Source organism: Lactuca sativa, chromosome 5 (assembly GCF_002870075.4).
Source record: "Lactuca sativa cultivar Salinas chromosome 5, Lsat_Salinas_v11, whole genome shotgun sequence".
Taxonomy (NCBI): Eukaryota; Viridiplantae; Streptophyta; class Magnoliopsida; order Asterales; family Asteraceae; genus Lactuca; species Lactuca sativa.
In genome coordinates, this window is record NC_056627.2 from 7,766,165 (window position 1) to 7,782,500 (window position 16,336).

Genomic DNA, 16,336 nt, shown 5'->3' on the forward strand with positions numbered 1-16,336 from the left:
AATGAACTATACAAAGACGCTCATGACTTTAATTCTTTCACCAAGATTGATCTTATTGAGCTGTCTAATGCTCCTTTCTCAAATCCTTCAAATAATACCAGGGCGAGCCAGTTTAAATCATTTTTGGAGGATCATGTTGCTAAAGGTTTTCCTTCAATGAAGACTGCTCAGTCAATTGTCAAGGTCCACTCCAAAGTTCTTGATCCCACGACAAAACAGCCACTTAGACAAGTGATGTGGCCTGCTACTGCAAAAGTGAAGCACGTCCACATTCTTCAACACTACCCTGATGGTTCTTTTGCATCCATGTTATATTGGGTGTATGATGAAGCCACAGATGTTGCAGTCATCAAGCTCAAGGAAGATTGCATCCGTCTCTATGAGAAGAGGGACTTGCTTCATTTTCGCAAATGGGACATACACCATCTTGCTACTCAACAAATCAAGGTAGCTGAGACTATCTTTGAGCCTGTTGCGAAAGAATACACGGCAATGGTGGCTGAAGTTATTGAGAAGAAGATGTGGAATGGAGCAATGGGAAAGTCCGACGTTTTGGTGGTCGATAAGGACTAATTCCAAGCTAGATCCAAACCAAGGGGGAGATTGAAGGATCCAGTAAATGGTTTGGTATAGGCTTTCAGTATTTTTGGTTTATAATAAGTCTGTAATTATGTTTAAGGGTTTTTTGTTGTTTGTTGGACATTTTGTGTGTTTACAACCGTAAACTGTGTTTACGGCCGTAAACACGTTTGCGACCGTAAACCCTATTTACGGTAGCAAACCCAGTTTACGGTCTAGTCGAGTATATATAGTGGAGGTGTTTGTCTTTAATGGTGGTTGATGCTATTGCGTTTACATAGAGTCCTATCGAGTTGTACCAGACGATTTTCTGAATATAATCGTGTGCAAGCTTGATTTCTTTCATCTTATTCATATTCTGTGATTGATTGTTGTTTAACTAATGGTATAGATCCATATTTGGACCTTACAGTTCACCACCCCTTGAGTCGAATCATGTCTTGGATTATGATATTCTCTAGAGTGCTTAGAGAATTCTTCAATGAGTCTTTTAACTTCAGCCGGATTTTTCTTCGTTAATGGGCCTTGAGAATCAAGTAGTTGTCTAGTGGTGAGATTTACTCCATCATAGAAAGTTGACACTTCTTGTTGCACGTTGAGGTCATTTTGTGGGAAATTCCTTAGTAGACCTTTGTAGTGCTCCCATGCTTCGATTAAAGACTCTCCCGCTTGTTGATCAAAGTTGGCAATGGCCTTCTTAAGTTTAGAAATCTTCGATGGTGGGAAAAATTGTTCCAGAAACTCCTCACACATCTTGGCCTATGTAGTAATCTCTCCCGGTGGTAGTGCTTTTAGCCATTCCTTTGCAGCCCCTTTAAAAGTAACAGGGAGCATCCTCAATAACACCGTCTCTCTAGGTACATATGGAATGATGAAGTAGTCGGCGATGTCATTAACTTCATCAAGATGCTTGTATGCATCTTCATAATCCTTTCCCGTGAAAGGAATCTCCTTCAATGCAGTAAGGATGTTCCCCTCTAAGTACAAACATGGCAGTGGCGGGTATGGCGGGTTGCACAAGCCCCGGACCGGTGTCGTCTCGAATCCTCTTTTTGTATGCCTCCATCGAGAGATCGGCAATGTCGGCCATGGTGTTGTTGGGCCCTTCTTCGTGATCACTCTCCTCAAAATAAGTAACACTTTCCTATTCTCGATCTCGTACTCGGTGTCTCTTTCGTGTTGTTGGATCCCCCACTTTCTTTCCTTTCTTCTTGCCTAAAACCGATGTAAGACTCTTAAAAGGTGACTTCTTCAGAGTATCTTCTTCAGTTTTGTTCTTGTTCTTCCGAAATGATGATTCCGGGGTTTCGATTGGTGGAATCAAGGATGCATTTGATCCACGGGTCATGAACAATCTGCAAGAAACAGAAAAACACACGTAAAAAGAACAAAATAACTAAAAACAAACTGGAAAATGCCTTGGACTCGTCGAGTCGGTGAGAATGGACTCGGCGAGTTCAAGGGTAAAACGGAAAAAAATTAAAACAAATTTTCTAACAGAAAAGAAACTAAAACGTAAATCTAATTTAAAACTTTTCCTAAAGCAGTAACTTTGTGCAAGAAAATCTCACACAAAGGATCGATAACACTAGTAATTAAAAGTAATTTAGAACCGTTCCCCGACAACGGTGCCAAAAACTTGATGTGTGTTGTATGCACTAGTTTTAATCCTACTTTTTAATGTAAATTAAACACACTAAAGGCAATGTACCTGTCAGTTGGTGGTATAGTTTAGCAAGCAGGGTATCAAACACAGGGAACGACAATTAAGCTAATTACTAATATTATCTAAAAACAAGACCAAAGGGTCAATGGCCTAGCGGTATGGAGTGACCATCTCATATGAGAGGCCGGGAGTTCAAGTCTCGTTGGAGACATAGGTGGTCAATTAGGAGTAGATTAGTTAGTTCACATTACACTTTGAAGCAGTTGAAGATGCTAACAAAGACTTGGAGGAGATAGAAAAGCTACTGGAAGAAGCCAACTCAGAAAACACTCCAGGAGTGATCGAACACGATCCGACTCGTCGAGTCGTTATAATGGACTCGACGAGTCCAGTCGATCTGGATAGAAACTTGACCAAAACTGATCTGTTTGTGAATAGTCCTTCACATACCCTGGTTTCAGTTACTGTTTATGAAGAACAATTGGCAGAAGAGGAAAAAGGAATGGAGGTGCAACACGCCAATGTGGCATGCATTGATACGATGCCATTTGGAAAAGGGTTAAGCACGGGAAAGAATGCAGGAATAAAGGATAGGGAGGAAGAAGCTGATCACCAATTCACCACTAAACCTAAAGCACGGACCATCATGAAATATGAAGTCATTAAATTTAAAGAGAAGGATGTTCAAGAATTGGTGAAAAAGAAGAGGGTAAAGCAGAAAAAGAGAAAAAAGAAAGCCCAAGCAGCTGAAGATGAAGCAATGAAAAGGAGAAGAGACGAATTGAAGAGGGCTTACAAGAAAAAGATTTACGCTTACAAGACCAAGTATAAACCACAAAAAGTGAGGCGTACATTCCCGATGCTTGAAGATGACAAAACGTAAATGGGAAGGAGTCTAGCTAATGACTCCTCAAAAAGAAGCGCTTGGCGGGAGGCAACCCGTTCAATAGAGTTTGCTTTCTTTTACTTTTTAGTCTTCTTTTTATTTTTCGTTTTATTTTCCATTCGTTTTTATTCTTAAATCTTCTAAATCATCGGGCATGTCTGCTTGAGAGTTGCATAGCCTAAGTGTGGGGTGAAATGATTCATAATAAACAGAAAAATTTTGAAAAATATGCAAATTTTTAAATGACTCGCCGAGTCTGACCACGACTCGACGAGTCCACATGGATTCCAGAAAAGCATTTAACTTCGCGACCAGACTCGGCGAGTCTAACCACAACTCGACGAGTCGGTCTTATTTACAAAAAAAAAAAAAAAAATTAATTTCGAAATTACTTTTACATCTGGTAAATAGGGTTTTAACCCTAAAAATTCAATTTCAACATCACACTCGCCGGGTACCCCCATTCGCAAACACTCTCAAGCATTCAAAGAAATCTTCAAATCTTCTTCAATTTCTCAAGGTTTAAACTCAAAAGGTAACAACTTTCTTCGTGATTTCTAAAGAAAATGAGAGTATAAGGCCATCTATGCCTGCAATTGCATGTAAAAAACCCGTTTTTGAAAAATAATGAAATTCTAGGGTTTCGATTTTTCATGAATATTGTTGTTTTGAATGCTTAGTTTGACCTTATTACTTAGTAGGAAGTCCTTGAACAAAAACCCTTGACAGAAATTACAAGTTTTAAGGTCCAATTTCATGCGACCCGTCGACTGACTCGTGCAGGTTGCGCGACTCGTCGAGTCGGTCATGGACTCGACGAGTCCAGTCGATTTACAGTTACATTTCAGTTTTTAATTATTTTCTGTGTTTCTGGGTTTTGTGTGTTTATTTTGCAGAAATCATGTTCAGAAGAGGACAATCTTCAACTGGTAGCCAAGGGGAGTTTCCATGGTTAAACTTCCCGCAAATCGAATCCCCTTCAACAATGAGGAAGTGGAAGAAGAAGCTCTCCGACATTAAGAAGAAGGAGGTGTATGTACCGAACAGAATTGATTGGGAATGGCTGCAGAGCGTTAGCTATGAAGAAGAACTAGCTCCTTACCTTTTGAAGGAGTTCCAACATGAAGGCAACAGCATGGTGTGTGATGGGTGGAGCCGGGTCTTCCGCATTCAAGAACCGGTTTATTTGGAGCTATGTTTAGAATTCTTTTCCAAGGTATCTTTTACCGGGGGAGTGGATGTGTATCACCCGACGAGCTTTACTTTTTGTCTTGGGGGCGAGTATCGTCAATGCTCGGTGGTGGACCTTGCCTGCCGACTAGGGATCTATGATCAACCCTTAGTGACAACAAACATTTTTCGGGCTTTCTTGGCAAACACTCATATGGCGTTCCCCGATGGAGTCACGAGCACGGGTTGGTGGAATACCATAGGAAACAAAGTCTACATCCCAAAGTCTGCACAAGAAGGGAGCATCCGATCCCCGACTCACCGCCTCATTCACCGCCTTATTTCCTCCACCATCAACCAAAGGAAAGACGATGACAAGGTTTCCAACCTTGATGTTTTCTACTTATGGAGCATAATAACACCCGGCGTCTTTTGCAACATTCCATGGTGTATTGCTTCATACCTTTCGGAGGGTGCGGTCAAAGATCGCAAAACATCCCGTATCAATGGAGGAATGTTTGTCACTCGATTGGCGAATTCATTCGGGTTGATGAACCGTGGTGCCTGGAACCTCATGACTTTGATCCCGACACCCCCATTTAATCCTATTCTTTTCTGCAGGGCCCGAATTATTGAAGACTATGGTGGTGGCCATTATGCCATCCCAAATGATGACCCGGTTGTAGGTCCTGAAGCACCGGGAAGGAGGGTGCGATCGCGAAGGGAAAGGGATATGGAGGATGAGCCGCCGGTGATTCCGGTAGAGAATGAAGATGTACCAATGGATTGGTACAACATAGAGATGAGGCGGATGCAAGACCAAATGGCGCGGGGGCTAAATTTTAGCAATCAATCCCACATACGACTTTTTGACCACTTCAATATTCCACATATTGATGGTGGGAATTACCCATTCATTCCGTCTTGGGATGAGAGGATTGCTGCTAGACGAAGCGGAGCCGGGGGAAGTGGAGCCGCTAATGATGATGAGGAAGATGAAGATTGATGTTTTTGTGTTTTTAATCAAACAATTTTAATTTGTTTTGTTTTATTTTTTTATTTGGTGTGTATGCTTTAAGATTTTATGATTAATGGTTGTTTGCTTTAGTATTTTTCAGGATTGAATTATGTTTGCTTATTTAGGATGGGTTAGAGATGTAAAGCGTGGATGTTTTCTAGGGTAAGAGCGAGTCAAGGAAGCGAGTTTTTAACGTCAACGTATCGAGTCCGGTCCTAGGGGGTATGAGCAATTGAGTCCAAATGTGAGGAAGGGTTAAAGAAGTTTTTAGAAGCTAAAACAGTTGCAAAATACCAAGATTTTTCGTTCAGTGGCCTACTCGACGAGTGCACTAAGCAGACTCGCCGAGTCGCCTTGTATTTCTACATATTCTGAGAAGGCGCGCTGGTACTCGACGAGTCCATCATAAGACTCGACGAGTCGATCATCTTTTATACCGATGGACTGCTGATTTGATGCTGCTACTGGTCCCACTTGCTCGCTTATTCTTCCATTTCCTTTCTTGAAGATCTTACACTAATTTCCGCGTATTTGGAGCGACCCACATGAGTTTTGACACCCAAGGCATGGATGAGATGTTACCATGTCTAAAGTTGATTGAAGTTGGAGCTTAACATGGAAGTGATCAGCCTATCGACTGTTATCCCAGGGGAGTTTGTTCCAATTCTCTTCTTATTTTTATTGTTCTTTATCATGCATAATATGCAATGAGGGCATTGCATTACATAAGTGTGGGGTAGGGGGTTGGTTACATACTAGTCAATTTTAAAAAATTATTATTTAGGATTTAATTAGAAAATTTTGGTAAAAACTAGGATTCCATGTTAGATTGTGTTAATAATTACATGAAGACCCAAATGTTTAGTTGAGCCTATATACGTTCTAGTGCATTTGTGGCCTCCTTATTCTAGTGAAATCATGAGACAAAAACACGACCTCGCTCAGCCTGAGGGATGCAATATGTTTAGCAGCCTAAACCTGAAATGTATCCAGGAAAATTTTTATCATTAGCCAATAAAGGTTGAGATTGAGCGCCCTTGCTTAAGCATGTAGGATTTGAGTGAAAAAAAAAAAAAAAAAAGAAGTGAGAAATACATGAAAAAAAGAAAAGAGAGAAAAAATTACAAGAAAAGTTATAAGAATTTTGGAGCATCAAAGTTAAGTATGAAGTTCAAAGATCAAAATTCCAAAAATCCAAAAAAGTTGAAGATACCAAAAGCTAGTACAAGTTGGTGAATTCAAAGATATCAAAGATGAAATGTTCAAAGAAGTGAAGAATTCAAAGAATTCCATAGTGGTATCGGATAAATTGTAATTTTCTAGAATATGTATGCTTGGGTTGCTCGATTAAAAATACCTTGAGGTTAAGAGGTTTTCTGAGGATGGATTCGGAGGGTTGCATAAAATGAGCATAGTTCGGGGTGAGTGGGTGAATGTTTATGAGGATTGTGAGTATTTGGAATATGGGGGGTTCTTTAGGAAAAATTTTAGACACAAATGCATGCGTTGCGGTCTTGGCATAATGGCTGGGTTAGATTGGAGTTGTTATACATAATTCTAATATGATTAAAATTCAGTTTTGCTTGGGGGCAAGCAAAAGACAAGTGTGGGGTATTTTGATATGTGCATATTTAGTGTGTATTTAGTATAGTTTTTTATTCATATATTAGCTAAATTGTCGCATATTATGGACAAAAGGTACTTAAAAGTGTTAAATTATGGTTTTCAGTCCAAAGATGAAGCTCGGAAGTAAAAGGAACAAGAGAAGCGGTTAGAAGATTGAGAGTGGAATGAAGAAGGAAAACACTGAAAAAGAAGCTTCTACTCGTCGAGTCATATATCTACTCGACGAGTCCGGTCGAGGAATCAGAAGGATAATGACTCGGGATCCCAGATAGTTATCGCAATACGTAGAATGTGAGAGGGACTCGACGAGTCACCACTTGACTCGACGAGTCGAACCGCTTATTTAAAGATAATTCCACAGATCGAGAGGGAGGAAGTTCTGGGACGATTCAGAAGTGCTTAGCTGCGAATAAGAAGCCAGAAGAACCCTAGAAGTCGACCAAGGAAGCTAGAATCCAATTCCGGGAGTAATTAAGGCATAATTCCACCATTCTATTTGTTTCTTTTCTTTTGTCAACATGATTAAGCAACTTGAACTTATTTGTTTGCTGTTATTTACCTTAGTTATGAGCTAAATTCTTTAAACTTCTATTTAGGGATACAAAATTGGTAATATGGTTTGATTCTTGGTAGGATTAATTCTATGTTGGTTAATTTAGTTATTTTAGCTTGCTAAAGAACCTTGTGTATGATTGATAATTGATTTTCTGTTAATAGGGAGATAATTAATTAGCATGAACATCTATTAGTTATCAATCTCATGTGCTTAGTGAACACTTTTAGTCATATGTCTAGTGTAATGAACATGAAACTAGGATTAAGAAGAAAATCAAGTAAATTTATGTGCAAGCTTGTGAGATGACCATTAAACAAGAAGTTAATTAGAAGATAAATTAATTAGCTATTGCAAGTCTAACTTAACCCGAATATTATATCTAGTAAATTTAATTGAAATAGACAACTGGCCATTGTTTAAATTGATTTATTTGCTAAGGATTAATGAAGTGAATACGGAATTAATCAATTGAATCGGTAACTAGCAAGAGAATTAATCCATTGCACTTTTACCTTGAAATCAACCATAGGATCAATTAAGTTGAACTAAATAGAAGTACTTCTCCGTTATTGAATCTAGTCAAGTCTTTGTTTTCTAGTTTAAGTTAGTAATAATTAGTAAGTTTCTAGTCTTGTAAAACTAGAGAAAACCTCTACTTATTAGTTAAATTAGATAAATTAGGTTTTAGTATTTAATTTGCCGTTCCCTGTGTTCGATACCCTGCTTGCTTGAACTATACCACAATTGATAGGTTCACTGCCTTTTGTGTGTTATTTGATAATTAAAAGTAGGTTTAAAACTAGTGGGTTTTACATACATCAAGTTTTTGGCGCCGTTGCCGGGGAACGGTTCTAAAATTAATAGTAAAATCTAGTTTAATCGATCCTTTGTGTGGGATTTATCTTACACAAAGTTATTTATAAAGCAATTTAGTAAGTAGATTTAGTTCTAATAAAATTTCGTTTTCAGAATAACTAGAAATATTTATTTTCTGTTTTTGCCTTGAACTCGTCGAGTGCATTCGAGCAGACTCGGCGAGTCCATCGCTGTTTCAGTCTTTATTTTTTATTTCGTTTTTACTCCTTTTACGCGTTTCGTTTCTTTTGTTTCGTTTTGTTTTAGCTGTTTCATGACCCGAGGAGCGGACACACCTCTAGTACCACCTTTGGAAGACCCGGAATCCGCACTAAAGAGAAGCAAGGGAAAAGCCGTAGGAGAAACCGCAACTTCAAAGAACTCACCACTCAAGAACTTGAAATCCGTTTTCAGCAAGAAGAAAGGCAGCAAATCAGGAGTATCCAGTGCCTCAATAACAATTGAAGAACCAATTCACGAAGGTAGCGAGTACGAGACCGATTCCGAAGAAGAGTTAGCTATCACTATGGCTAACATCGATGAAGTCCCCATGGGGGAGTGGAAGAAAAGGATGCGTGATGACACCGGGCCGGGACTTGTGCAACCCGCAATTCCCGCAACCGCTACGTTTGAGCTAAAGGGCCATATTCTCGCTCAACTCAAGGAGATCCCTTTTCACGGAAGAGATCATGAAGACGCTTACAAGCATTTGGACGAAGTAAATGATGTGGCTGACTACTTCAACGTGCCTAATGTTCCACGCGAGACCCAGCTTCTTCGAATGCTTCCTGTCACGTTTAAAGGCGCTGCGAAAGATTGGTTAAAATCACTTCCTCCCGGATCGGTCACCACATGGGCCAAAATGAAAGAAGAGTTCATTGACCATTTCTGCCCACCTTCCAAGATAGCCAAGTTAAAGAAGGCCATTGCCAACTTCGAGCAACAACCCGGAGAATCTCTTTATGAAGCTTGGGAAAGGTACAAGAGCCTACTTAGAAATTGCCCACACCATGATCTAAATAGCCAACAGGAGGTCTCCATCTTTTATGATGGAGTTAATGTAACCACAAGGCAACTACTCGATTCACAAGGCCCGCTCACCCGAAAGCCACCTCCGGAAATAAAGGAATTGATTGAAGAATTCTCTAAGCATTCTAGAGAATACCACAATCCGAGGAATGAAGTGAGTCGTGGAGCAGTAAACTCAGTGAACGATGGCATGGCGGCGGTAATAGCTAAACTCGATAGCCTAGACCGAAGAATGACGAAAATGGATCAAACGATCCATGCTATTAGGGTAGGATGCGAAAATTGTGGCGGCCCCCATCTTACAAAGGATTGTGATCGAGACGAGAATGGAAATAAAAAGGCTCAAGTATTTTATTCCAGTGGCGACAGATACGATGAAGACTGGAGGAAACCGAAGAAGGAGTGGCTCCCATACGAAGAGTACAGAAAGGCTAAGGAAGAAAAATATAAGCAGAGGGAGAGGGGTTATTATCAAAAGGAGGAACCGGTGACGGACAAGAAGACGAACTTAGAAGACATACTTACAAAATTCATAAGCGCGTCCGAGAAAAGGCATAATGATCACGATGTAGCAATGCAAGAAACCAGGAACATGTTGAGGAATCAGCAAGCTTCCATTCTCAACATTGAGAAACAGCTGGGACAGCTTGCACATCAAGTGAATGAAAGAAGACCGGGTCAACTTCCGAGCAACACCGAGCCCAATCCAAGAAAGGAGAATGTGAGCGTAATAACCTCCAGCAGTGAAGAAGAATTTACAGAAACACTAAGAGTCTCCAAGAAGAAGGCAGGGAAGGAAGAAAAACCAGAACCAGAAAAACCCGACCAGACTCGCCGAGTCACCCTCATGGACTCGACGAGTCCAGTCGGGAATAAAGACACTGTCAGTTTCCCAAATCCATACAACCCTCCTTTGCCATACCCAACCAGAGCCATGCCTGCAGAAAAAGTTCAAGCCTATAGAACCTTCATGGAGCATGTTAAAGCTTTACAAGTCAATATGCCATTTGTGGAAACAATGCTCCAAACTCCTAAATACTTTAACTTGCTTAAAGGCCTTTTTACTGCTAGGAAGGATTTGGCTAAAGTCGCGGAGATATTGACGAGTGAGCTGCCTGAGAAGAAGGGTGATCCGGGTAACATAGTAATTCCTTGCCAATTTGGTAATGAAGTTTCTACACGAGCATTGGCTGATTCAGGTGCAAGCATCAATTTGATGCCCTACTCATTCTTTAAGAAGCTAAATTTACCAGCACCAAGGCCGGTAAATATGAGAATCCATTTGGCAAACAAAACGATAATTAATCCACAAGGCATTTGTGAAAACCTCCTTATCAGAGTGGACAAGTTTATTTTTCCAGTAGACTTCGTGGTGGTGGAAATGGAAGAAGACCCCGAAATACCAATTATTTTGGGAAGATCATTCTTAAACACCGCGTGTGCCCTAATTGACATATGTGAGTCTACATTGACATTAAGAGTGGGAGATGATTCGGTGATGTTTAAAGCTATTCCAGAAGTCAAGCAAGAAGAAGAAAAGAGAGAAGAGATCTCATTTATCCAATTGGATGATGAGGTATTACAAAAAGAGCTTGAAATTTTACTAAAAGAAGACCCAAGTAAGTTCACATTACACTTTGAAGCAGTTGAAGATGCTAACAAAGACTTGGAGGAGATAGAAAAGCTACTGGAAGAAGCCAACTCAGAAAACACTCCAGGAGTGATCGAACACGATCCGACTCGTCGAGTCGTTATAATGGACTCGACGAGTCCAGTCGATCTGGATAGAAACTTGACCAAAACTGATCTGTTTGTGAATAGTCCTTCACATACCCTGGTTTCAGTTACTGTTTATGAAGAACAATTGGCAGAAGAGGAAAAAGGAATGGAGGTGCAACACGCCAATGTGGCATGCATTGATACGATGCCATTTGGAAAAGGGTTAAGCACGGGAAAGAATGCAGGAATAAAGGATAGGGAGGAAGAAGCTGATCACCAATTCACCACTAAACCTAAAGCACGGACCATCATGAAATATGAAGTCATTAAATTTAAAGAGAAGGATGTTCAAGAATTGGTGAAAAAGAAGAGGGTAAAGCAGAAAAAGAGAAAAAAGAAAGCCCAAGCAGCTGAAGATGAAGCAATGAAAAGGAGAAGAGACGAATTGAAGAGGGCTTACAAGAAAAAGATTTACGCTTACAAGACCAAGTATAAACCACAAAAAGTGAGGCGTACATTCCCGATGCTTGAAGATGACAAAACGTAAATGGGAAGGAGTCTAGCTAATGACTCCTCAAAAAGAAGCGCTTGGCGGGAGGCAACCCGTTCAATAGAGTTTGCTTTCTTTTACTTTTTATTCTTCTTTTTATTTTTCGTTTTATTTTCCATTCGTTTTTATTCTTAAATCTTCTAAATCATCGGGCATGTCTGCTTGAGAGTTGCATAGCCTAAGTGTGGGGTGAAATGATTCATAATAAACAGAAAAATTTTGAAAAATATGCAAATTTTTAAATGACTCGCCGAGTCTGACCACGACTCGACGAGTCCACATGGATTCCAGAAAAGCATTTAACTTCGCGACCAGACTCGGCGAGTCTAACCACAACTCGACGAGTCGGTCTTATTTACAAAAAAAAAAAAAAAAAAAATTAATTTCGAAATTACTTTTACATCTGGTAAATAGGGTTTTAACCCTAAAAATTCAATTTCAACATCACACTCGCCGGGTACCCCCATTCGCAAACACTCTCAAGCATTCAAAGAAATCTTCAAATCTTCTTCAATTTCTCAAGGTTTAAACTCAAAAGGTAACAACTTTCTTCGTGATTTCTAAAGAAAATGAGAGTATAAGGCCATCTATGCCTGCAATTGCATGTAAAAAACCCGTTTTTGAAAAATAATGAAATTCTAGGGTTTCGATTTTTCATGAATATTGTTGTTTTGAATGCTTAGTTTGACCTTATTACTTAGTAGGAAGTCCTTGAACAAAAACCCTTGACAGAAATTACAAGTTTTAAGGTCCAATTTCATGCGACCCGTCGACTGACTCGTGCAGGTTGCGCGACTCGTCGAGTCGGTCATGGACTCGACGAGTCCAGTCGATTTACAGTTACATTTCCGTTTTTAATTATTTTCTGTGTTTCTGGGTTTTGTGTGTTTATTTTGCATAAATCATGTTCAGAAGAGGACAATCTTCAACTGGTAGCCAAGGGGAGTTTCCATGGTTAAACTTCCCGCAAATCGAATCCCCTTCAACAATGAGGAAGTGGAAGAAGAAGCTCTCCGACATTAAGAAGAAGGAGGTGTATGTACCGAACAGAATTGATTGGGAATGGCTGCAGAGCGTTAGCTATGAAGAAGAACTAGCTCCTTACCTTTTGAAGGAGTTCCAACATGAAGGCAACAGCATGGTGTGTGATGGGTGGAGCCGGGTCTTCCGCATTCAAGAACCGGTTTATTTGGAGCTATGTTTAGAATTCTTTTCCAAGGTATCTTTTACCGGGGGAGTGGATGTGTATCACCCGACGAGCTTTACTTTTTGTCTTGGGGGCGAGTATCGTCAATGCTCGGTGGTGGACCTTGCCTGCCGACTAGGGATCTATGATCAACCCTTAGTGACAACAAACATTTTTCGGGCTTTCTTGGCAAACACTCATATGGCGTTCCCCGATGGAGTCACGAGCACGGGTTGGTGGAATACCATAGGAAACAAAGTCTACATCCCAAAGTCTGCACAAGAAGGGAGCATCCGATCCCCGACTCACCGCCTCATTCACCGCCTTATTTCCTCCACCATCAACCAAAGGAAAGACGATGACAAGGTTTCCAACCTTGATGTTTTCTACTTATGGAGCATAATAACACCCGGCGTCTTTTGCAACATTCCATGGTGTATTGCTTCATACCTTTCGGAGGGTGCGGTCAAAGATCGCAAAACATCCCGTATCAATGGAGGAATGTTTGTCACTCGATTGGCGAATTCATTCGGGTTGATGAACCGTGGTGCCTGGAACCTCATGACTTTGATCCCGACACCCCCATTTAATCCTATTCTTTTCCGCAGGGCCCGAATTATTGAAGACTATGGTGGTGGCCATTATGCCATCCCAAATGATGACCCGGTTGTAGGTCCTGAAGCACCGGGAAGGAGGGTGCGATCGCGAAGGGAAAGGGATATGGAGGATGAGCCGCCGGTGATTCCGGTAGAGAATGAAGATGTACCAATGGATTGGTACAACATAGAGATGAGGCGGATGCAAGACCAAATGGCGCGGGGGCTAAATTTTAGCAATCAATCCCACATACGACTTTTTGACCACTTCAATATTCCACATATTGATGGTGGGAATTACCCATTCATTCCGTCTTGGGATGAGAGGATTGCTGCTAGACGAAGCGGAGCCGGGGGAAGTGGAGCCGCTAATGATGATGAGGAAGATGAAGATTGATGTTTTTGTGTTTTTAATCAAACAATTTTAATTTGTTTTGTTTTATTTTTTTATTTGGTGTGTATGCTTTAAGATTTTATGATTAATGGTTGTTTGCTTTAGTATTTTTCAGGATTGAATTATGTTTGCTTATTTAGGATGGGTTAGAGATGTAAAGCGTGGATGTTTTCTAGGGTAAGAGCGAGTCAAGGAAGCGAGTTTTTAACGTCAACGTATCGAGTCCGGTCCTAGGGGGTATGAGCAATTGAGTCCAAATGTGAGGAAGGGTTAAAGAAGTTTTTAGAAGCTAAAACAGTTGCAAAATACCAAGATTTTTCGTTCAGTGGCCTACTCGACGAGTGCACTAAGCAGACTCGCCGAGTCGCCTTGTATTTCTACATATTCTGAGAAGGCGCGCTGGTACTCGACGAGTCCATCATAAGACTCGACGAGTCGATCATCTTTTATACCGATGGACTGCTGATTTGATGCTGCTACTGGTCCCACTTGCTCGCTTATTCTTCCATTTCCTTTCTTGAAGATCTTACACTAATTTCCGCGTATTTGGAGCGACCCACATGAGTTTTGACACCCAAGGCATGGATGAGATGTTACCATGTCTAAAGTTGATTGAAGTTGGAGCTTAACATGGAAGTGATCAGCCTATCGACTGTTATCCCAGGGGAGTTTGTTCCAATTCTCTTCTTATTTTTATTGTTCTTTATCATGCATAATATGCAATGAGGGCATTGCATTACATAAGTGTGGGGTAGGGGGTTGGTTACATACTAGTCAATTTTAAAAAATTATTATTTAGGATTTAATTAGAAAATTTTGGTAAAAACTAGGATTCCATGTTAGATTGTGTTAATAATTACATGAAGACCCAAATGTTTAGTTGAGCCTATATACGTTCTAGTGCATTTGTGGCCTCCTTATTCTAGTGAAATCATGAGACAAAAACACGACCTCGCTCAGCCTGAGGGATGCAATATGTTTAGCAGCCTAAACCTGAAATGTATCCAGGAAAATTTTTATCATTAGCCAATAAAGGTTGAGATTGAGCGCCCTTGCTTAAGCATGTAGGATTTGAGTGAAAAAAAAAAAAAAAAAAAGAAGTGAGAAATACATGAAAAAAAGAAAAGAGAGAAAAAATTACAAGAAAAGTTATAAGAATTTTGGAGCATCAAAGTTAAGTATGAAGTTCAAAGATCAAAATTCCAAAAATCCAAAAAAGTTGAAGATACCAAAAGCTAGTACAAGTTGGTGAATTCAAAGATATCAAAGATGAAATGTTCAAAGAAGTGAAGAATTCAAAGAATTCCATAGTGGTATCGGATAAATTGTAATTTTCTAGAATATGTATGCTTGGGTTGCTCGATTAAAAATACCTTGAGGTTAAGAGGTTTTCTGAGGATGGATTCGGAGGGTTGCATAAAATGAGCATAGTTCGGGGTGAGTGGGTGAATGTTTATGAGGATTGTGAGTATTTGGAATATGGGGGGTTCTTTAGGAAAAATTTTAGACACAAATGCATGCGTTGCGGTCTTGGCATAATGGCTGGGTTAGATTGGAGTTGTTATACATAATTCTAATATGATTAAAATTCAGTTTTGCTTGGGGGCAAGCAAAAGACAAGTGTGGGGTATTTTGATATGTGCATATTTAGTGTGTATTTAGTATAGTTTTTTATTCATATATTAGCTAAATTGTCGCATATTATGGACAAAAGGTACTTAAAAGTGTTAAATTATGGTTTTCAGTCCAAAGATGAAGCTCGGAAGTAAAAGGAACAAGAGAAGCGGTTAGAAGATTGAGAGTGGAATGAAGAAGGAAAACACTGAAAAAGAAGCTTCTACTCGTCGAGTCATATATCTACTCGACGAGTCCGGTCGAGGAATCAGAAGGATAATGACTCGGGATCCCAGATAGTTATCGCAATACGTAGAATGTGAGAGGGACTCGACGAGTCACCACTTGACTCGACGAGTCGAACCGCTTATTTAAAGATAATTCCACAGATCGAGAGGGAGGAAGTTCTGGGACGATTCAGAAGTGCTTAGCTGCGAATAAGAAGCCAGAAGAACCCTAGAAGTCGACCAAGGAAGCTAGAATCCAATTCCGGGAGTAATTAAGGCATAATTCCACCATTCTATTTGTTTCTTTTCTTTTGTCAACATGATTAAGCAACTTGAACTTATTTGTTTGCTGTTATTTACCTTAGTTATGAGCTAAATTCTTTAAACTTCTATTTAGGGATACAAAATTGGTAATATGGTTTGATTCTTGGTAGGATTAATTCTATGTTGGTTAATTTAGTTATTTTAGCTTGCTAAAGAACCTTGTGTATGATTGATAATTGATTTTCTGTTAATAGGGAGATAATTAATTAGCATGAACATCTATTAGTTATCAATCTCATGTGCTTAGTGAACACTTTTAGTCATATGTCTAGTGTAATGAACATGAAACTAGGATTAAGAAGAAAATCAAGTAAATTTATGTGCAAGCTTGTGAGATGACC

The 16,336-nt window shown here is 39.9% G+C and overlaps 1 non-coding gene across 1 annotated transcript; it reads left to right on the plus strand.

The window, feature by feature from the left end:
- Positions 1-1,177: 1,177 nt before the first annotated feature.
- LOC111897389 (small nucleolar RNA R71) lies at positions 1,178-1,284 on the plus strand. The gene has a single exon (XR_002852244.1). It is a non-coding gene; the product is annotated as a small nucleolar RNA R71 (small nucleolar RNA).
- Positions 1,285-16,336: the final 15,052 nt, after the last annotated feature.